The 22,415-nt window shown below is 43.9% G+C and overlaps 1 protein-coding gene and 1 non-coding gene across 5 annotated transcripts in view; both read left to right on the forward strand.

Moving 5' to 3' along the window:
• LOC146822680 (molybdenum cofactor sulfurase-like) overlaps positions 1 to 22,415 on the forward strand; it is a 496,467-nt gene that overhangs the window by 247,917 nt on the left and 226,135 nt on the right. The window lies entirely within an intron of this gene.
• LOC146822681 (small nucleolar RNA SNORA26) lies at positions 19,090 to 19,222 on the forward strand. The gene has a single exon (XR_014962367.1). It is a non-coding gene; the product is annotated as a small nucleolar RNA SNORA26 (small nucleolar RNA).

Consider the following 22,415-nt stretch of genomic DNA (forward strand, 5'->3'; position numbering starts at 1 on the left):
AAGAATGGTACTGAGGAATGAATAGGAAATGCCACAAATGTTCTAAGACTAAAGTATCTGCTTTACACAACTAAGTAATAAAAGCTGTTAGAAGCTGTCTGGCTTTCCAGTGGAAAGAGATCCTGTCTTGACAGTGAATGGGGCTTTAACAGTGTGAACAGCTTTAGTAGAAGTATTGTAAATGGGTGCAGCCAGGGTAAGTTAACGGGAAAAAAATCCACACAAAAGTGAATGAACACAGTAATTCAAGGAATGGAACCGATTAGAGCCCCCTTTTAAGATATATTAAATACAAGAGATTTCACAAGCACGGAGTAAGCGCTGTGCAGGCGAAACCTAAAAATGCCTCATATTCTCCCCACCTTCAACTATCTCTAAAGGAACTAGCCCAGTGACTGTTCCATCCACGTACAGTAGTAGTCAGAGTAAAATATAAGATGCCAAAGTCTTCAACAATCAGAGCATATATTGAGGCTGGGCTTATCTCTGCATGCACAACTCTGCCCTCTTGCCTCCAAAACTCTAAATGGGGACTACTTGTGCACTACTATGACAGAAGTCTGCACTCTTGGTTTATTCATAGACTAGGAGCTTCCAGGCTCTCATTTAACAGGGAGTTGCTGGTATTCCTCTACATCAAGTTAAAACTCCACACCTTTCATCCAGCAGGAGAATGTTAATCTCGTAGGAGTGGACGCATTGTTGATTAAAGCCTTTAAATAGCCAGGTTATGGGCAATTAAATCTATTCTTTCTGCCAGGCAGAGCTAAGGGAACATTTCCTCACAGAAATATGATCCTACATAACATATAGTAAGGATTTCATAGAGGGCAAATGCAAGCTTAGATATGAATTCCAGGTACCAAAAATGTATTCAAGACAGAAACTCTAGTCCTTATATCATGTGCCAATAATCAACATTGCAGTTTGTTTACAGTTTATAGAGTGAATGAGGTGAAAAACACCACACATCATATACTTAACCTAGAATGAATGGTGCAGCTCTCCTCAGTCAGTACCCAATTGATTTATAACAATGTAGACCGCGCCTCGTCTGTCACAATGCTACCTGTGCACAGATGTCAGTCTTTTTGGTCAGCCTAACGTGTGCACATGTATGTTGACAAGTGTTGCAGTCGTAATATGTGAGTCCGGGTAGCTCGGGATGTCGAATAACACTTTTTTCATGGACATGAGACAATTTCTCTCCATTCATAACTGGAATTTTGTAACTCGTATCTTGTATAAGCCACTCAATGTATGACAACACTGTGCTGTTTTCACCCCGTGCATGTACACTATGCATATACACTAATCTGTTTTTACTAGGGAAGGAATGATGAAGTAAGCAGCTGTTCCAGCGGCCTACTTTTTTTTATTTGACTGGTGTGTTCTTCTGCTGGGGTGTTATTGAAAATAAGGTCTAGCATTTTCGAAGTTAGTTGTTTTCTCACTAGTGGTGTACAAAATTGAAAAGATCAATGCTGCACAACTTTGTATATTTTGTTGCAACTTTTACAGCTCGAAGTGCGAAAGCAGGAAAAGATGCTGGTAATAAAACGGAGTCTTGTGTGATCTCATGGTAACACATTCACGTTAGCTCTCTGAGCCACTAGTCTCTCAACTGCCACAGCCCTGCATCCTCTCACCTTTTGTTTCCTTGGAGTGTTGCTGGCAGGCAGGTCAGACCTATTAAAATCTATACTTTTTTGGTTCTGTTAGATCAATATTTCTGCTTAATCCCATAAATGTCCCTCTTGTAATCAGAAATGTTCTTTCTGGGATACTTGAATTGTAACTTCCTATTGTTTGAATATTGAGATGTTTCTAAAGAACTTTTGAGTTTCCCATTTAGGATATATAAAGCCTACATTTATGTATTAATTGTGAGAGGCTGCCCTGGTATATGATGTCCACTAATGTGCGTTGGCACCTTGCACCATTCCAGACAACCCTTATGATGATTTAAGAGGTCTCAGACGACCTTAGAGAGCTATCCAAGTGGTAGCTGTGGAGAGCAGCCTTCAGGCTTAGTCTTGAAGGACTGTAAAGCAGCTTGTTTTACCAGAATGCAATCTTATATTATAGATTAAATGAAAAGAGAACCACACAGGAGTTATAAAAAATATGTATTTATTATATAACATTATCTAGTATGTTACAGTATCTCCTACACAGAGATGGACACAAAGCACACAATACTTTAGCGAATAAATCACAGTGAATAGCACTAATACACAGCAGGCCCCAGGGGGTGACCAAACCATATACTAAGAAAGTGGTATAAGAACCACGACTCCAGTCAGGACAATGCTGGGAACCCAAGGAACCACCAATGGTGAGTAGACAGGGACCCCAGGGAGTGCGTGTGCAGTGTGGGAACATGACCACATGCTCCGTACAAGTCTATGTGCAATTCACGCTTGGAATTTTAAAGTTTAAGTTTAAGGACCCTTCCCAGTGGACCTTGAAGAAACCCTGTGGAAGACAGAAGGTTGGAGAGCCACCCCACCCGTGGATACCGTGGTACCCAAGTTTCCTATCCCAAGGAAGCCGGGTGCAGAGGTGTGAAGTGGCGCCGAAAACCCCTGTTGAACCCAATGGAGGACTTCAGGAAGGTGCCACTGCTGGAAGAGGAGAAAGTGTGCGGAGTAATCCAAACGTGGATTCTTGATGGGGAGCACCTGAAAGCAGAGGGGAGAGAGTCTGGGTCACTTGGGAGTGACCAGGGGCTTGGTAGACGAATGCCCACAGATGCTGGGTGCTTCAGGATAGATATTGATGACCTTGAATCTGCAGCTGTAGGGACCAGGCAATGCTGATGACAATCAGAATCTGGGTACGAGCTCTCCCACGAAGGATGTCAAGAGCTGAGGGGTCGGTGTCCAGTGGGAGCACCAACAAGCCTAGACAACAGCAAACCACGAGGGAAGTCAAGAAAGTGTATGGTTCAGACCAGCAAGGTCCAGGAGACTCAACACAACCAGGGAAGTCAGGGCAGCCCCAAGCAACTAGGGGAGCCCAAGGAAATCAAAGGTGACCCTCAAATGGACCCACAGGCCAACGGCACAGGAGTCGCGAGTGGACCTCGAGCTGCTCACCAAAAGAGGCAGGCTATGATGCGCACAATGCAGTATGGCTAAAGATTCTGGTCACAGGAGGTGCTTGGGGTTGGGGCTACTTGAAGCCCGGAGATGTCAACAAGCCTTTGCAACTGCAAAGGTGATGTGGTACCCAGGGGTTCAGTTATTGCAACCCCCACTCAAGCTGCTGGCCCCAAAGTTGGTCAAAGGAGAGAGCAGGCCTTGGGGGCTGAGGAAAAGCACCATCTGAGTTGCATAGCCCACGGAGTTTGGAGGAGCTTGGGATCTGCATACCGGTCGTCTTTGTTGCAGTGCCTGCGAATGCAGGGGTGTGACTCATTTATTCCAAGGGAGATTACTTCGGTTGTACTTGATGCTTCACAGGCCTTGGACGGTTCCTGGAGGATGCCCAGGCACAGATGATCCAGCAGATTGGAAGGAAGACAAAGTCCGGCCCAAACAAAGTCTAGAGTGCCCAGACGGTTGAAGTGCAGTGATTTCAATTCACAATCTTGACCACAATTAACCTAAGGTCCTACAACCAGTTATGCCCTTAAGTACCCACGGGAGAGGGTTGGAAAGATTCAGCGGACCCTACCAGGGGAGGGTCTAGACAGGGGAGAGGTTACTCCCATGTCCTTTGTCCAGTTTTCCGCCAGAGCTCCCAGGACAAGTTTGAAATGGACTATGCACAGGTACACCAAATGTGTCCCTCCTGCCGTTTTTGAGATGGTCAACACGCGGTCTCGTAATGCCCCTCTATACTAGTGAATGGCTAATTCACTGACAACCCGGGAGAACTTACTCTGTTTCTGCAGGGGTGTCCTGCTTATGCATTACCATGTGGGGAAATATATCATCAAATATACAACCCAAATCGACCATTTATACCAGCACCTGGAATTAGAAATAAACGTTCCTACACACCGACTAGCCCCCATAGATTTGGGGAGTTAGCAACGATTAATTTGAAAGGCATACGATGGTTGGCAGATACCCTACCAGAACTAACAACGCTAGCTAAAGAGATAATAGAAATGAACCCAATTTCAGAAAGTAGCTGAGTTGTGAATTGGACAAGTTTCACAAAAAACTTGTTAATGCAGGCACCAAAAATTGATTATGCCAGGAAGACAATGAATAAGCACACTTCCAGCCTTCAAAACACACTTGGAATAAAACAAAAAAATCTTAGGAAATCTTCTTTGCTAAACAAACCAATAATAGAACATTTTGGGAAATAATAAATGGGACAATGAGATCACCACTAATTATAAACAATTTATGCGTGACAGAGTCAGGTTGTGTGGTTCACCTAAGTAAAACATTTAAAAGAGCTATACCAACGGTTAACAAAGAGATAGGTAACAGCCACAAAGCTTTGGAGCCCAAGATATCTGGTAACATCATAATTAGATCGCAAGACATTAGACAGGCGTGCGCAGTTTTAGATATCCCAATAGTCTTATGTAGCCAATGCCATGCAGTAAAAAAGGTATCCAAAATAATACAATCAGCACAAAGGGACAGTGCTCCCTGCCCAAATGGCATTTTGTAAGCCATCTTCAGGAGCGATCCAGACTATTGGGCGATCCCACCGTCGGAGCTATATAAAGAGGCAGGAATAATGGACACTCTCCCTAGGAGTTGGAAAGGGTCAATAATCAAACCATTATTTAAGGGTGGTGATGTGTCTGAACCGGCAAATTACAGGCTAATCACACTCATCGATGCTGAGGCTAAATATTATGCATCATTAATTCTGGAGGACAGGTGGAATAGTCCAATAACAACAAGTTGATCCCACTTAATCAGACAGGGTTTTGTAAAGGGTTTGGTACAACAACAAACATATTAGCCCTGGCCTTAATATTAATAGCGGAAAAGTGCAAGCGCTTGCAGAGAAAATTACAACTATGCTTTATTGACTTTAAAGCAGCATTTGACAGTGTAGACCACGGCTTAAGGTGGAGTAAACTAAAGATATTGGGTCTTCTGAAACAATACCATGAGCCAAAATACAATTGTACTCAGGCACATGGATATGTGTAAAAATAGCTAATGGTACGAGACTGTCAAGGGAAATACAGACAGAGACGGGAATAAAGCATGGCTGTGTATTTGCTCCTCATATATTCAATCTATTTATGGCAGACCTAAATCAGGTCAATGCCACCCACCACGCCTAGGCCCCCTATCCATAGCACATCTTTCTTAAGCAGATGATATAGTCTTACTTAGCCTAACAAGAGCTGGCCTCCAAATGGCACTTAATGAATTATTAACTTTTGCTAAGGCCATTGCTCTTGAAATTAACATTACATAAATGAAAACCATGTCTATTAGGAATCGGCCCAGGCATCAACACCCAATAGAGCTGGGAGGAACAACCTTAGGGGTTGTCAGCCATTACAAATATTTGCGGCTGTACATAGATGATCGATTGAATTTCAATTTCATAAACAATACCTTGAAAAAAAGGAAATGGTCTAATCTATGCGTTATGTGCCCTTAAAAAAAAAATTAAGAGGTCAATCTTTTAAGTCAATAGTGGCAGTTATGGCTGACAAACTATTGCAGACAGTAGCTTATGCAAGCATAGTTTTAAATGATAAAGATGCAAAACCTTTAGATGATCTTCAAACAAAACATATGAAAAAGTCTTTGGGCTACCACAGAATGTATCCCTGGCACAGGTGCGACTGGAATTTGGGCTTATGCAATAAGACATAGGGAGAAGATATGCTGCTATTAAAACATGGTTCAAAATCTGGGTATGTCGATCTAATGTCTTACATGATGCCTTGTGGCAGACCTAGGAAAAAGATCCTCATTTAAGTTACGGCAAGTTCCCGGAAACAGCATTGGAAGAAACAAGAACAACAGAACTATGGGCTCAGAATTGCTCTTTCCCAGTCTTTAACAGGATGAAAAACAAAACGGTCCAACTCCACTCGTTACTAGAAGACAAAGGTAAATTAGCCAACCGGTCACATGCCTGGATGTTTCTCCAATACTACACAACTGCTCTTCCCGCAGAATACTTAAACACAACGTATTCACTTCATCTGAAACGAAAGTTAATGGCTACCTGGTTCAGGTTGATACCAAGTTTGGCCGATCAACCAACATGGAAGTATAATGGACCAAGGACATGTAACTTAAATGGTGCAGCGATGCACGACTTAATTCAGCTGATCTGTGTATGTACCCTTTTAAAATTCATTCAGATTTTGTTTCTGAAAAAAACTTTAAACGATAGGGGCATTCGGTCCTGCAGATCAGCTATAATTAAAGGTCTGGAACCAACAGATCCCCCAACTGAACTGTAAGATGATGACATTTTTGATGTTTTATGTAAAGATAATGCGGACCATAGAAAAACACCGCTCCCTGTGATCCACTGACTAAACAATTATCACGCCCCCCCTTGAACACTATAAATTATTCCTTGGACGAGTTAGTATACCCTGTATCTAAGCTCTTTTTTATAAAAGCAATTTACTATCTGGATTTTAATAGTACTAATGCACTTTATATCAAGAACTGATGTGAAAGCAATATTCTACACTATGGGCCTCATTACTAACCCTGGGCGTAGTTAGCGAAGTAGTGCTACGCGTAGCTACGCAAAGTGCACTTCGCACTGGAAGTGCTACGCGTAGCACTTCCCGAACTGCGTAGTACCCTGTTCGCACTGTGCAAGATGCCGTTTTCAATGATTGCACAGTGCAGACAAGCATCCGGTACTGTGCAATCACTGAAAACGGCATCTTGCACAGTGCGAGCTGTAGTTTTCTGCCGCTCGAGTAGATTTTTACTCGAGCTGCAGCTTTCTCAACGCGGACTGGCAGTTTCTCATCGCGAGCGGTCGCGAGCATACGTGACCAACAGCAATGAGAAACCTGACCTCCCCACGTTGAGAATCTCACCGGGAGTTTTTTTTTCCACGCTTGCGATCGGCAAAAAGGAAAAAGTCTCGCCGGGATGTCATTTTGCTTGCTCGCAGTCGCCAACTTGACATTGAGGACCGCGAGCAAGCAAAAAATGACCGCTGCACTACGCTATGTGTGTTTGCACTGTGCTACGTGCAATTAGCGTAGTGCGAAGTAGCGCAAACTTCGCAAACTACGCGAGCGTAGCGTAGTGCTTTGCCCAGGCTTACTCATTACGGTGTTGGTTGAAAAGCATTCCTACCGACTCGGAGTCAGTTCTGACCGATTCAGGTTCAGCGAGTCCGACCAACCGATTACGATCTTTCCGAACACTGTTTGGTCAGACTCCTATTGACTTTAATGGGAGGCTGTGTTCCGCCCGACAACACAGGCTCCCATTGAAAAATGGGGTGGTTGCACAAAACCTTGCAACCTGTCGCAGGTACCCCATGGTGCCTGCCACACTGTGCATGGTTGGGAAGAGGGGTTCAATGGGTATCCATAGCGGCCCCAACCAGTGGCCTCCAGGTGAAGGGTGGCCTGCTACAGGCCCTTTAAATTCAGTGTCAGACAGCCTTTTCATGTCAGACAGACCAATTTGGAAAGGCTGTCTGTATCCGACATCGTAATACATTTATTGGAAACGCGGTCCATAGACTTGTACGATTCGGTTCTGACCGACTCGGAGTCTCCAAATGCCAGTCAGTACTGATTCGGAAAGGCCGAACGGCTACCTTCTATTGTAATCGGTTGGTCAGAAATGTTTCCGAGTCGGGCGGAAACATGGGTTTCAACACGTGTTAGGAAAATCTGAATGCCGTTCGTAGCCTTTCTAACCGACATCATAATCAGGCCCCATGTATTTACATGATATAGGTATATGTTCCACTTTGGTTAGTTTTAAATGGCACTAAATCGATTTTAAAAGTAATTTAAATCTCTTTGGAAATTAATTGTCTTTCAGAATATTGTTATGGTTTTTCTTAACATAAACAATAAAGTATTTTACATTCTACAAAACACTAAACGTATTAGAAGTCAAAGACTGCAATGTGCAAAGTTATAAGCTTTTTGACAGAAAAAAGGCAGGACACAGTGTAATATAAATAATAAAAATAGTTAGAGGCACCTATTTCAATCCAGAATGCTGTATTAGGATTTCGCAAAACACCTTTAGTTTATCAAGTCAATTATGTTTTTTTTAAATAAGTAGTTATATTTGGATACATTAACTCTTCCTACAGTATATACATTTATTTATAAGCATTTCATAATTACTGACAATGGTTCTATAATACATCGTCACTTGATGAAGAACAATGGACAAGATAATCTCTCAATTGAAGGTTAAAGACGTCATACAGTCAACATGTGTTTTGCAACACCGGTTGTTTTTTCAAGACTTACAATGACTTCTCTTTCAATTTTACTTATAAGACCAGTTAAATACAAAAACACATCAGTGTATCCTGGTGGTCCAACTTCCCAATATCACTTTAATCTACGATCACATAATGAAGACCAACTGCCAACTGGATCTTAACCCCAATACTCTAAATTAATAACCAAATATCCGGGAGCTCCACAAGCTCCCATATATATACAACGCCCACGATAAGGTCAAAAAGGTATTCTACTGTGAAACTGTCCTCAACATACTAAAGGCACATTCAAAGTTAAATATGGCTTTCCAGCTCCTAATGTGCACGTCGCAACACCAATAGCTCTTGCATTGCCGAGACCAATTGACTTTGCCAATGCTTGTATTTTATTGCAGTCCCTGCCCCTTCAAAGGGCATGGCCTAAATAATAACAAGCATTTGCAATACACTTGGTCTTGCATTTGTGAAAGTTAGAACTATTGCCATTGTAAATTATATCGTTTATTACTTATGTTTTTTGTTTGTAGTGGAGTGGATGTGTGTAATTTGTAGTGGAATTATGTGGTTTAAATTAAAACTGTCAGTTGTGGAATTGTGTGGGGTAGATTTGTGTGGTGTGTAGTGCATTTGTGTAGTGGAAAATAAGTGGTATGGTGAACAGATAGGCGTGAGAGCTGTATAGAGTAGCTAATAAGTAAGATTGAGAGTGATAGGTAGTTTACGTATAAAGTGGTTAATGAACTCCAGATAGAGTAGTGGAAAGAGTGTGTGAGAAGGAGAGAACGAAGGGGAAAGAAGGTTATAGCCACATAGAGGCCGCATTTGTTTATGTATAAGACCCCTAAAGAAGTCGAGGAGAGTGTGTGTTAGTGGTTTGTATCTTTTCAAACCTTATGGTAAGGAAACTGTGCTGAAGACCTGAAGTAAAGCAATATGTGAAATGCTCGATCAGTGCATTTGTGTGCAATAGAATTATGTGGATAGTAATTTGTGGTATTAAGTGTAGTGAACTTATTTGTAATGATATTGTGCGTCATTGAGTGGCATGTATTGAGTGGAATTATGTGGTGCAGTGTTTAATTTAATTCTGTGGCATTTTGTAGGGTTTATTGGATGTATGTGGTGTGTCGTGGAATTATGTGTTACGAAGTGGAATTGCGTGCCTTGAAATGGAATTGTGTGGACTTAAATTGTGTTGTGTTGAATTGTGTGTTATTGAGTGAAATTGTGCTGAGCGGAATTATGTTGCATGGTGTGGAGTGTATTTACGTGAAGTGTTGCTATATGGCATGGGAAAAATTTATGTGTTGTATGCAATTATGTGGTATGGAGTGGAGTTTAATTAAGTTTTATGGTCTAGTATTGCGTGGCGTTAAGCATAATATTCCACCCTTTTGAAACATTGTTTCTAGCACTGTTATTGAAACTTCTACCAGGGCTAACCATGCTGCACTGTTCCTCTGTGTGAGGAAAGTTTGCGCTGCTACTGTGCTGTAGCAATTTTATATGGCGGAAGCTGCACTGCTGCACTTCAGCGGTTTTATGTGGAGGAAGCTTGCACTGCTGCTGAGCTATAGCGATTTTGTGTGTCAACTGCTGCACTGCTGTGCTGCTGCAGTTTTATGTGCAGAAAGCTTGCACTGCTGCTGAGCTGTTGTGGTTTATGTGCGTGTAGTATCGTCATGCCTGGCTCTGGCACCCAGCACTAGTACCAGGCAAGACAGGAACCGGAAGGGAGGAGCGTGGGGGAAAGACGGGGAGAAAAGAGAAATAAAAAGACGTGTGCACTCTATTCCTGGTCGGTCTCGTCATTTATGCCAATACTTGAAAACTGGTGACGAGGGTGGAATCCAAGGACCCGCCGACCTGCTTTTATCCGGATAATGCGCTACACTGCATGCTGCGCGTCTGATTGCTGTTGAAGTGAACGCCCTGTGCGTTGGACCGCATCTGAGTCAGGCACATGCCGGTTTCGTTATCATGGCTCAGCGCCCGCAGTGACCATTAGCCTGCATCAACCACTGGACTCCAGAGTCTGACTCGAATGCAGCATCCTTCCAGGGTAAGCCTCACTGCCAAATGCTTGCCTGCAGCCTCGTGCATGTCTGGCCTTATTTGCGGCCATATTGAAGTCAGGCCTTACTGAAGAAGACCCTGCCACCACTCCGGCGGCCATCTTGAAACCAGGCAAACGGAAAAAAAAAAGTAATAATTTAGCTACGGACTGACACAAATGCAACACCACTCCTGGGCATCACCATTGCACTTTGCACCCTCACACTGCCAGACACTTGCCCAGTATACCCTGCTGAGTTTTGGAAAGAGTCCGACATACAATATCATGTTGATGTCCCCAGGCACCTCAGAATGCGCAACCAGGCCCCGCAAAAAAACGACCAGCTAGGTCCAGTACTGCTGGGGGTATATTTCCTACGCCCCCCAGAACCTCTGATTTTGACTTCTGGCAGCAGCATGTGTCCTAGATGGCAAAGCTGGTTAGAAGACTTTGAAGACTTCATGAAGGGATCACAAGTTACTGACCCTAACCAACAACTCATCGCCTTGCGCAATCTGGTGGTCAAAGACATCGGACAACTTATCAAAGAACTGCCGCCGGCCGCATCCGCCTCCTATCAAGACGTGAGAGAGGCGTTAAACAGAAAATTCCTCCACAAGCGAAACTTGGATTATGAACGATACACCCTCAACTTGGCGTCACAAGGAAAAGCCGATGGGTGATTTCCTTATGCGCCTTAAATGCCTAGCTCGCTACTGTGAATTTGACAATTTCACTACCGAGGACGCACTTCACCTACAAATTATAGAAGGGTGCTAGTCAGAATCTTTACACCGTCACCTGCTGAAGAAACACTACTCACTCGACGACATTGAAGAGCTGATGCAAGTAAATGACCAAGCTGAAGAACATGCCAAAAAGATGGAAGCAGGCAGAGCAGAGAAATGTGAACAAGCTTTCCGACTGCACTCTCAAGGAGGTTTACGACACCAGTCAAACTACAAAAAGTCGTCGAAACCCACAAGCCAAACTCAGCGGGAACAAGAATAGCAATAATTGAAAACAACAATTACAGTGCTATTGCTGCGGTCAAGATAACTCTCACACAAGCCCATGTCCTGCCATGGGACAACAGTGCCATCGCTGTGGGAAAGAAAATCACTTCGAACTGGTGTGCCAAACATCTCGCAAGGAGTCAGTGCCAACAAGACAAAATCCTGGACCTCGTCATCATGCAAGAGCGGTACAGGAGAGGAGAGACAGATCAACTAGCTCATCAAGCTCCAGTACACGGTTGCACCTCACATACTGGTGTCGACGATCGTCATCAAGAGAATGCTCATCCCTCACTCCCATATCTCAAGACAGCAGCAAATATGTATGCATGGTTACACGCCCGACTGAAGAAATACCCCAGGCTGCATATTCAAATGGGGAACCACCCCGCAAAATTCGTCTTAGACACTGGAGCGTCACTCAACTACATATGCACAGCAGAATACAAGAAAATGATCCCAAAGTCCAAACTACAGAAGGCCGCTGTGCGGGTCTATACATGGATGTCCAAGGAACCACTGTTGTGCCTGGGACAATTCCGCACATCTCTGACAGATGAAGACAGAACAGTTCAAGCACAAGTTCATGTCATAGAAGGACCCAAAGCAGCTGACTGTCTTCTCAGGCTGCCCACAGCTGAGTGTTTAAAACTAGTGGACATACTGTACAAAGTAGACGACACACCAGACATTATCAGCAAATTCCTAAAGTTATTTTCCGGACTGGGAAAAGTAGCTCACTTCAAAGTCCGACTGCAAATAAATGAACAAGTAAAACCTGTAGCTCAGCATCACCGGAAAGTACCTTTTCACCTCCAGCAAGCAGTGGATCAAGAGCTACAAGATTTACTGAGAGCTAACATAATTGAGAGATTGACTGGACCCACCCCGTGGGTATCCCCAGTAGTAGTAGTGCCCAAACGGGGATCAGAGAACAAAGTGCGACTTTGCGTGGACATGAGTGCCCCAAATACAGCCATAGAACATGAACGACACCCGGGACCTCATATTAGCGACACTCGCTTGAACGGAGCAAAAGCCTTTTCAAAGTTGGACCTAAACAAGGGGTACCACCAGCTCGAGCTTCACAAGAAATCCCGCTATATCACCACCATTGCAGGCTTTATCGCTGGTGGTGCCCGGTGAGAATCATTTTGGTGCCCCACACCCCATGACCCCCTCCTCGGATTCTCTAACTACCACGAGGCAAAAGTGCTGTTCATCTTTCCAAATATAATTTATTGCTAAACACAGTGCCTCTCCCTCAGGTCAGCACCCCCTCTACAGGTCAGCGCCCAGTGCGGCCGCACCAGTCACACTGCCCTAAAGCTGGCCCTGATCACCTCCTTCACAACGCATGAAGGGATTTTCAGATATAAACGCCTTATCTGCAGAATTTCTTCAGCTGCGTAAATATTCCAAGAGGTGGTGTGGCAAGTCATTCATCACATTCCAAAATCATTCAACTACATCGACGACATTTTGGTGTTTGGTGATACCCGCAAGGAACACGACAAAGCTCTAGATCGAGTGTGCCATGCTCTTCTAAATGCCAATCTTACGCCCAAAAGAGACAAATGCGGGTTTCATAAATCTACACTGAAATTCTACTGTCACATCTTCTCCAGCAACGGAATACGACCTGACCCTGAAAAAGTGTTAGCACTAGCAGACACACCATGCCCCCGAGATGTTAATGATGTACCGTCTTTTCTGGGCATGGCCAGCTACTGCGCCCGATATATCAAGGTTCACCCCACCATCAGCTATCCGCTGCGGGAACCTACAAAAGAAGGTCAAATCTTCCGATGGGCATCCAAATGTGAGCAAGCGTTCAACCAAATCAAGACAGCAGTAAGTCCCGCCATTAACTTGGCATACTTCAACCCTCGCAAGAAAACAGAAATCACGGTTGAAGCAAGCCCCGTAGGACTTGGAGCCATCTTAGCCCAATATGAAGATGAAGGAGACCAGCGACACATTGTAGCGTACGCCAGTCGCAGTCTTACGGACACTGAGAAAGCCTACTAACAGCCTGAGAAAGAGAGCCTGCTGGTTGTGTGGGCATCTGAGCACTTCCATAGTTTCATCTACGGGAAGCACTTCACACTGATTACCGACCATCAAGCTCTCATAACAATATTACAAATCCCCGAGCAAAGACCGCGGATTTTTGGGGTATTTGCCTCCAAGAATACAAGTACACCATTGTTCACAAGCTGGGGAAGGCGGAGAACCCAGCAGACTACATGTCGTGACATCCAAGGGCCTCAACACGAACAAGACACTCGCTGGCAGAAGAATACATCCACTTCGTCATCGATCAGGCAAGACCTCCCGCCATCCCGTTGGAGGCAATCACAGAAGCCACTGCTAAAGACCCAACGCTCCGAAACATAATGCACTAGATTCGCACAAACTCGTGGAGACACCTGGAGGAAACACCAATCAACAAAACCATCAAAAATAAGAACTCGTGTTCGACATGTCAAAGATGATCTCACAATCATTGACAATGGACTACTACTAAGAGACAGACAAATTGTCATCCCCCAACAGCTACGACAAGGAGTTGTCAACTCAGCACATGAGGGACACAGAGGCATAGTGGCAACAAAGAAAGCACTACAGGAGTGAGTCCGGTTCCCGTCCCTTGACCAAATGGTAGAAACCACACTTCAGACTGCCCTCAATGCCAACTGGTAGTGCGAGAAGAACCACGTCCCCCGCTTCAAATGTCTGACCTTTCAGACAGCATATGGCAACAGGTGGCCATTGATTTTTTCAGCCCGTTGAAGTTCGGGAAGTATATTATCGTCATCATGGATGAATACTCCAGATTTCCCATCGCACAACAAGTATCGTCAACAAGAGCAGCCACTATCATACCAGTCCTAGATGAAGCATTTGCCGCGTGGGGAAACCCCACAGTTGTGAAAACAGATAATGGCACGCCGTTCAATGGACATGAGTTTGCAAGACACCTGAACTTCAAGCACCGGAAAATCACTCCCATGTGGCCTCAAGCCAATGGGATGGTTGAGAGGTTTATGGCCACAATAAAGAAAACCATACAACAAGCAGAATTGGCCTGACGAGACATCCAACTCGCACTTAACGAGGTATTACAGGCCTATAGAACCACGCCACACAGCACCACCAACAATTGCCCAGCTACCCTGATGCTGGGAAGAACCCTGCGCACCAGAATACCTGTTGCAGATACCGATGTACATTCCAGTTCCCAAGTTCATGATTACGAGACACTAGTGGAACTTGACCAAGACAAGAAGGCACTCTGCTAATGCGGCTGAAGTGATAGAGGTCTGTTATCGCTTACAGACCTCCACCCCTGCATTCACAGCCAGTTCAATGAGATTCACAAAAAAACCCTGCTTCATTAATGTTAATGGAGAAGAATCCTGCAAATTCTTCCAAATAGCGATGTTTCTCTGCAGTGGAGTAGTATTTCCTATGTAGCACACAAATGTTGGGTTGTCAAGCACCCACTTCTTTGCAACCTGACTTTTGTACATCAGATCCATATGTTATCTCTAAACTGCATGCTTTTGCAAGTGCTCTCACCTGATGCTATGCATCGAGATGCTCCAACCGTTTGCTAGTTTTAGCCCAAAGTAAACAGCATCACTACAGTTTGACGCTATAAGCTGCACAAATCATCAGAGAATAGGTTTCTTCTCTTGCAAATCAGAGAAAATACACACGGTCAACTTCCCTGGCTGACCAATAGGCAAATGTTAAAAGCCATGATTTTTTGGCAACGAAAATACCCTGGTTTTACTTTTAACAGAGTTCTTTATACTGCCCTTTCACACTCGTTGATACAGAAGCACAGAATATCTGGGATGTTACTCACGATGCTAGTAACAATCTTCTTGTTTGCATTTATTTGCAATTTCACATTGAGGTCTAAGATTTGAATGTTTGTTTAATTTAGTGATATTTACCATATTCAACTTCCTAAACCAAGTTTAGTACAGGTTTTGCATGATCCGCTTAGGGGAAAGTAACACTAGCCCCTCTGCTCGTATGGGTTCCTTTTTAGGACTCGCCTAGGCAGCGCTTGCGCTGTCTCGTCGAAACATGCAGAATATACTATAGCATTGGAAGCTTCGTGGACGCTCCCCCACTCTCCGCCCAACATTTTCATTGGTTTGTGTCTTAAAAGCTGCCTTACGATTGGTTGTAGGCTTGTTAGTCCCTCTTTATGATGGACATGTCTCCATTTGTGTCCTTCTATGGCTACTGGTCCCTTTACTTTCTTCCTGTGCCTCCCACCCCTCCCTCCCGCAGTCCGATTCCTTCTTGTTTCTCTAGCACATCTAGTACACGAGGCTCATTTCTACAGATTAGTGTTTTTCCTCTCCCCGTCCGTCTCTCCTCCCACGCGTCTGTGCAGTCCTCAGACAGAACATGTAAAAGCCGCCTTAGCGGTTTGGCTGAACGGTCTGCCTCCCCCTGTGATCCAAAGGTGGGGTGGGGGCAGGGGAGGGCGCTTTCTCCCATCCCCTCAATGAGCGCGGAGTCATGGAGTTGCTGAGCAGCCCGCGGTGCCCCCCCGGGCGTGGGGACGCATTAGCCACGCACTCCTGTGGCGAGGAATCCGGCAGCGCCTTTGAGAAGGTAAACCCGGAAGCCTTGTCTTTGTTCTCAACCCAAGTCCCGCACTGTCATTTTCCGCTGCTTTCCCTAGTGCTGTGTGCTGACGCTGAGGTGGGAGACAGAGCCTCAGAGAGCAGGGCGGTGTTTCCCAGAGGCAGCAACACATGATTTAATGGACAGAACACACAGGGTTGTCGAGCGGGGCTTTCATGCTTGAACATATGGGTGGAGACTGCCTTTTGTACGATTTTCCATGTCTTGTAACCTAACCTGAATATCATATCAAATGTCGGCTGAAATAATTTTGTTAAGGGCTCATGACGTGTATTTTTGTTCACCACATGTAATCCATTAGTCGTCCAGAGAATGTTTTAGATTTTACTCTATAATCTGTGCCACTAAGATTACAAAACCCTTTCATGTTAGTAGGGCACAATGTCAGTCTTGGGTTCCAGTGTTTTCTGGGAATTGTAGTTTTCAATGGCTTCAGTTGAACCAAGTTGAACAACTAGTCTCACAAATATTGAGTATTTAATGGTAATTGCAGTCAAGATAAACTATGGGAATTCATACATTTAATGATTATTGTGAGCACTGTAATGACCTTTAGACGACTAGTAAATGAGGGGTTTCAAACAAAAACAACAAACAGAGAGCCACTGATGAAGTGAAAAGTGGTTTAACCTGACGGGCCGAGGCAGAGAGTTTGGTTCTGAGGCAGGAGGAAGGGACTACCAAAAATCCCCATTACGACCCAGTGGGATAAAATGCTATTAGCCCACACATCATACGCTCTAATAATGTCATAATGTCTAGTAATCGTACCTGTACTGAACATTCTGATGTCAGAAACTGAGAGATGCACCTTCACCATAGTATATATAAAGGATTCTAGAGGACCTAAACTGGTTCTCTTGAAAAGCACTCTAATGCCCCTCGGTTCAAGTTAGCGCTATATAAATCTGCCCAAAAAACCCAGTCCATCCAACAGTGCCACTAGCAAAAAACTTCTGTACACAATATAAGTAGGCTTTTTTTTTCCTGAACAAAGGACAGAAAAATGAGAATAGAATTGTATTCTTCAAAAACATCGCTTCCAATATAATGTTCCGTTATAATATTGTGGGCAAAATATTGACGGGATAAGTATATTCAGCGAAGGATAGGTTTACTTAACTCCATATATATGTACTTTATATATATATTTTTTTTTTCCTCAAGGAATGTGGAGTCAAGGGTAAATGTATTCTATATGCATTAGCTTTCTGGATAATTTGATCCCCAATATTTTAGCAACAATACAACATACAACTAAGTAGAAAACGAGAAACAAATATGTATTTATTGGAAGCATTCAGATGGCTCAGTGATGTAAATACTCACCACTAAGATATGTGGTGATCTGGAGGTTTTGTGTTTAAATCAGAGAAACTTGTTCTGCTTTCCATCCTTTAGAACTGATTACTATTAAGTCTGGTAATGGTTATCTATGTTATTTATAGCAGTTAGATGCAGAAGTGCAGTAGGGAGCACTATATAAATGCACGTTAATTTTATTATTTAACACAATTGTGTGCCTGTGTATGAAAGGCTTTGGAGTTTACATTGGTAGGTATCAGTTCACTGATGGGCGTTAAGAGAGAGTTATTTGGCAGCGATGGTGGTGCGTGCAGCCATCTGTCGCTATTATGGTGGTAACTTTGAAACTTTACATTCCGTTACAGGAAGTGTGTGGTTGCTTTCTGTGGGTTGTGAAGATGATACTAGGTAAGGTAGACTCTTTAGATTGACGGAGGTGATGCTTTAGCGCTATATTGAATAATACTCAAGGTGATAAGGCTAGGGTGGAGGCTATAACAGCTTTAGGATTATAGGGGGCAGCTATTTGAGTTATGGAAAGATGATCTTTGCAAAATAATTGGTGTCCAGCATTGGTCCAGGAAGGCTGAAGTCATGGCTGCTTTTCAGGGTATCCAGATGTTATACATGTGCATGAATTATCCACACTCTCAGTTGTTATCCTGTAAATCGGAGTTGTCCAGTGGTTGCAGTAGCAGTTGATTAACGTAATTCTGTGGACTTCCATTAACCCTGCATTGTGGTGCAACACTGTAGGCCACACAGGCCAGTGTCCTTGTATTAAAAAGCCAAACCCTTTGGTTTCAGAATTGACATCAGTTGCTAAGTGTGCACTCGCACAGAAACCATTTTGGATCACAGCTCTCAATTAGGAGTTATGAACCTCACATGGGTATATTTTGATGAGGCTGGAGTAGAAATAGATGTGGTGGATGGAGATCTTGAGCTCATCGATGTGGTTGAGAGCTTTCTTGGTGGAGTGTGTTTCAGGTGATTTGGCTGAGAGCTTTCTTGATGGAGTATGTGTTGCGATTGTTGATGGTCGTGGTGTACTGACCTGTTTTAAAGTGTTTTAAGGGTATTAGAGCAAGAGAGAGATGCTGGGTTCAACAGATTTTTTTGGGAATGATAATGGTGTCTTTAAAGTAGGGACTTAAGTCGTCTAGACAGAGGTATGAAACTGCATGATTTAGATGAGAGCGTTCACGAGAACTCTACCATAAAATGGCAGGACACTCCCAATCCTTTCTCTTCCTCGTTCCACAACCCAATGTGTATGTGGGAAGGTAGAGGCTGATAGAGCTGACAACAAAGGCTCTGCTGGCTCCCCTGCTAGGTCCCTCATTGGGCAGTGGTGACGCCACCGAGAGAGGAGGACTACCTTTACCGTTGTAAAACTCTCAGGATGTGGACACTTTTTGCATGGGTACTGGAAATATAAACAGATTACAGAACATTTGGGGTCATGGTATACAAGTGGGAGGTGAGAGGGTGGAGGAGAGGTGTGCTTTGATTGGGCAGAACGTTGATGTGGAGTTTGCAAAGGAACTTCAGTGAGTAAGTGCTTGATTAAGTGTCTTTAATTTTATACTTTTATACCGTGCGCGTTTCATCGAATCTTGCGACTCCCTTTAAGTACTCCCTTTAAGTTCGCATTCAGATCATATTGTGCTGTGTAATAGCGAACACAAGGGGAAAGAGCATTTCTCACTAAAACCTGGAGATGGTTATTCGCACGCCTCTCTGGATCCTGTTGTGAGGTACATTAATTCATGCTATTAAGGTCTCCCATGTCCAGCTTTCTACACACTGCCTGCCACCCATACTACCTACCTCCTCCATGTCCTTCTGCTCACACAGAGATTGTCTTCTAAGAGCACTCATAGATAATAATATTTTTTTCAAATCTTGTATTTTGAGTGATATGACCACAGAAGGCCCTGATTCTATATTAAAAATAGAGCTTTGGACTATACCATTTCCTGCTGAAAGGCAATATTTCTCTCCATGTGTTCCCATACCTGGCGTGTCACGCAGTTTGGTGCTCACTTTCCCTCCATATTAAAGAACAGTAGATGTTTCAGTACCCAGGATAATATGCTGAATTGCTAAATACATATACGGTCCCAAAGGTGAGACCGATGCATTGCAAATGCTTGTTTCTAGTTTAGGCGCTAATGTAGTGGGCACATTTTTCTTTCCCTTCTTGTCAAAAAACCTTTATTGCCAGCAGCACACCTAATCAAGCAGCCTAAAGGCAGTTGCAACAAATTAAGGGGATTATGGTAGTGTAAAGGTTGATTTGTAAGCATATTCTCGCCTGTGAATTGTGCCATACAGATGTTCTTGAAACTGGGAAATGTTAAAGCTTGAAGAAACATCAGTAGGATTCCTCGTCTTCTTAAAACGCTATAGACCATGCGACTGCCTCTTTTGCCAAATAAAAGGTTGGAAATGCTGCCAAATTGCTTACTGCTTATCATCATTACTCCTATTACCCTTCTTTGTCCCAGTTTTTACATAATTTGAGGTGTTTCCATCTTCCCTAGGCTTCGTGTAACTAAGTTAACCCTTCATTAAGAAACGCCCCCAAAAAAGCACAACTATGGCGCCCTCCCTTATAACCTTCATTTCTTGCCTAGGCTCCTCCCACTTACCAGACACCAAACACTGGAACAAACTCCTCCATATGTAAAGGCAGGGAAGTAAGTACAGGGATGAGGAAGATAATGGGAGTATGAAATTGCATTACCTCTTCCACCCTTACTCGTCCCAATGCATATATAACAGAGGATATAACAAAGCAGTAAGAGCCCGCCCTGACCCCATAACAGACACAGAGTACATAAGCCATGTTACACATCTGAATTTATTAAAATAAACAATTTAGTCAGGAATAACGACTGACAAAACTTCAGTCTCAAAATCCAGGAATTCCATGTTGCTTAAATCCAATCTGTAACGAGAGGTAAGTATTCAAGGGTACCCAGTTTGCATCACAAACAACCAGTTTTATTCGAGACACTCTTCTGTTTCCCTAAGAAGTCCCTCTATTTCGAGTTAGAACGACACTGCATTGTACTGTAAAAAACAGCATGGGCAGATTTGTCAAGGCTTTACACCAGTGCAAAGCTACAAAAAGTGACAAAAACCGGTGCACAGTCTTGATAAACTCTTTCCATCTAAAACGTGTTTTGTACTGGAAAGTTGTCAAAACATAGTGCAAATAGTGCTTCAAGCTACTTTGTCCTGTTTTGTGTCAAAGAGGCATTTTATATTTGGTACATGGACCTTCCCAGGCAACCGCTCATGGATTTAGCCCTCTCCACTAATAATGGTAGACAGGGTGTTGTACAAAACGTATTTGCTTCCCCGAGGCAGGCTTTAAAAAGGAGAAATGTTTAGTTTTTCCTGACTTTTCCAAAATCGCATGTGCATGTGTGCTGTGTTTTACTCACTCACTTACAGTTAGTCTAAGCATACTATTTGCACTGGAAGAGCACTCTTCCAATACGAGACCGGTGGTAGACATCACTTACATCATTGCACTATGATGCAAGGATATGCACGTGGCTCAAGACTGGCTCAATGAACACGGGGTCATGGGGGGAGAGAAGCAGTGCAATATAACTGTAGCTATGCCACTGTCCTGCACTCCCCTGTTGTGCAACTGCTACATTGCTGCATTGCGTGACATATTTGTAAATTTGCCCCCTTTGTTTCACAGGTAATAACAATCAGACTTATTGCAGCTACTAATAAAAGGAGCCTAAACTCCACAAATTGATGGAGGGAAGATGGCGGGCGGTAGCAACCGCCGGACCGGCGGCGGACATCCGCCCGCCATCGAAGCCCTGAACACTGCCGGTCCGATTAGCATTGCAACCGTGACCGCAGTGGTGTGATTTCCCGCCCGCCACTTTTCCGCTGGTTGCAGTCTGCCCGCTTGCGTGGCGTGCGGAGCTTGACCGCTACAATTGTGGCGGATCAGGGCCAAGCACCGCCGGCACGATTATAATGCCGGCGGTAGCCAGTTTTCCGCGGCGGTGGAACCGCCATGGAAAGGCATGCAGAAAATGTCTCCGGGGGTCCATTGTGGACCCCCAATGTGTTTGGTGTGTGTGTGGGTGCACTGGGGGGGTACCCATGGTACCCCCCTACATGTCCCTGTACCAGGTGGCAGGCACTGTGCAGTGCCTGCCACCTGGTCGCGGTCGGATTTCCACTGCGGAGCATAATAATTGGTCCGGCGGTTTTCCCGTGGTCCTGGCGGGCGGTGTTTTCCCGCTACCATGGCGGTCGGGGTGCTTTTCTGTCCGTCATCCTAATGGACCTCTTATTTTCATAAAAGGAAATTCGAGAGTCGATAAGTAGTAGACCCGTAAATCCAAACTGCTCTGGTGAAATTAAGCAGTTGTATGGAATGTTCTTCAGATGAGGGATTCAGAAAGACAGAAGGAAAAGTAACTTCTTGCTCCTGGTGAAATCTAAATGCCACTTTAGGACTAAATTCTATACCTAGGTGTAAAACTAGAATGGAATCCAACAGCTGTGATGGTTACAAAACGTACTCTTTGAGAGCCAAATAAAACTGAAGTGCCACACTTACTAAAGGCTTGAACGTGACTTCTGCAAATCCAGAAACACTAAAGGCAAGTCCCAAGAAGGCATTATCTGTATTGCAGCAGAACATTGCTAATCCTCTTATACCAAACCCTCATGGAGGAAAAAAATGACCTTAAAGGGCCTGAACAGCAGCCTACTGTAAACAGAGTTAATGCTGCCAAATCTGAAGCAACCTCATCTTGCAGAAAATACCAGGGTTCGTAGCTATAGTGATGCCCATAGCAACCTTGACACCAGCGAGAAAAAGAAGCCCAATGTTTTGTTTTGTTTCGTTTCATAAACTTTATTCGATCAAATTTGAAAACATAGATCATCAAAATGCACATGTTAAAAGA

Source organism: Triturus cristatus, chromosome 5_2 (genome assembly GCF_964204655.1).
Source record: "Triturus cristatus chromosome 5_2, aTriCri1.1, whole genome shotgun sequence".
Classification (NCBI taxonomy): domain Eukaryota; kingdom Metazoa; phylum Chordata; class Amphibia; order Caudata; family Salamandridae; genus Triturus; species Triturus cristatus.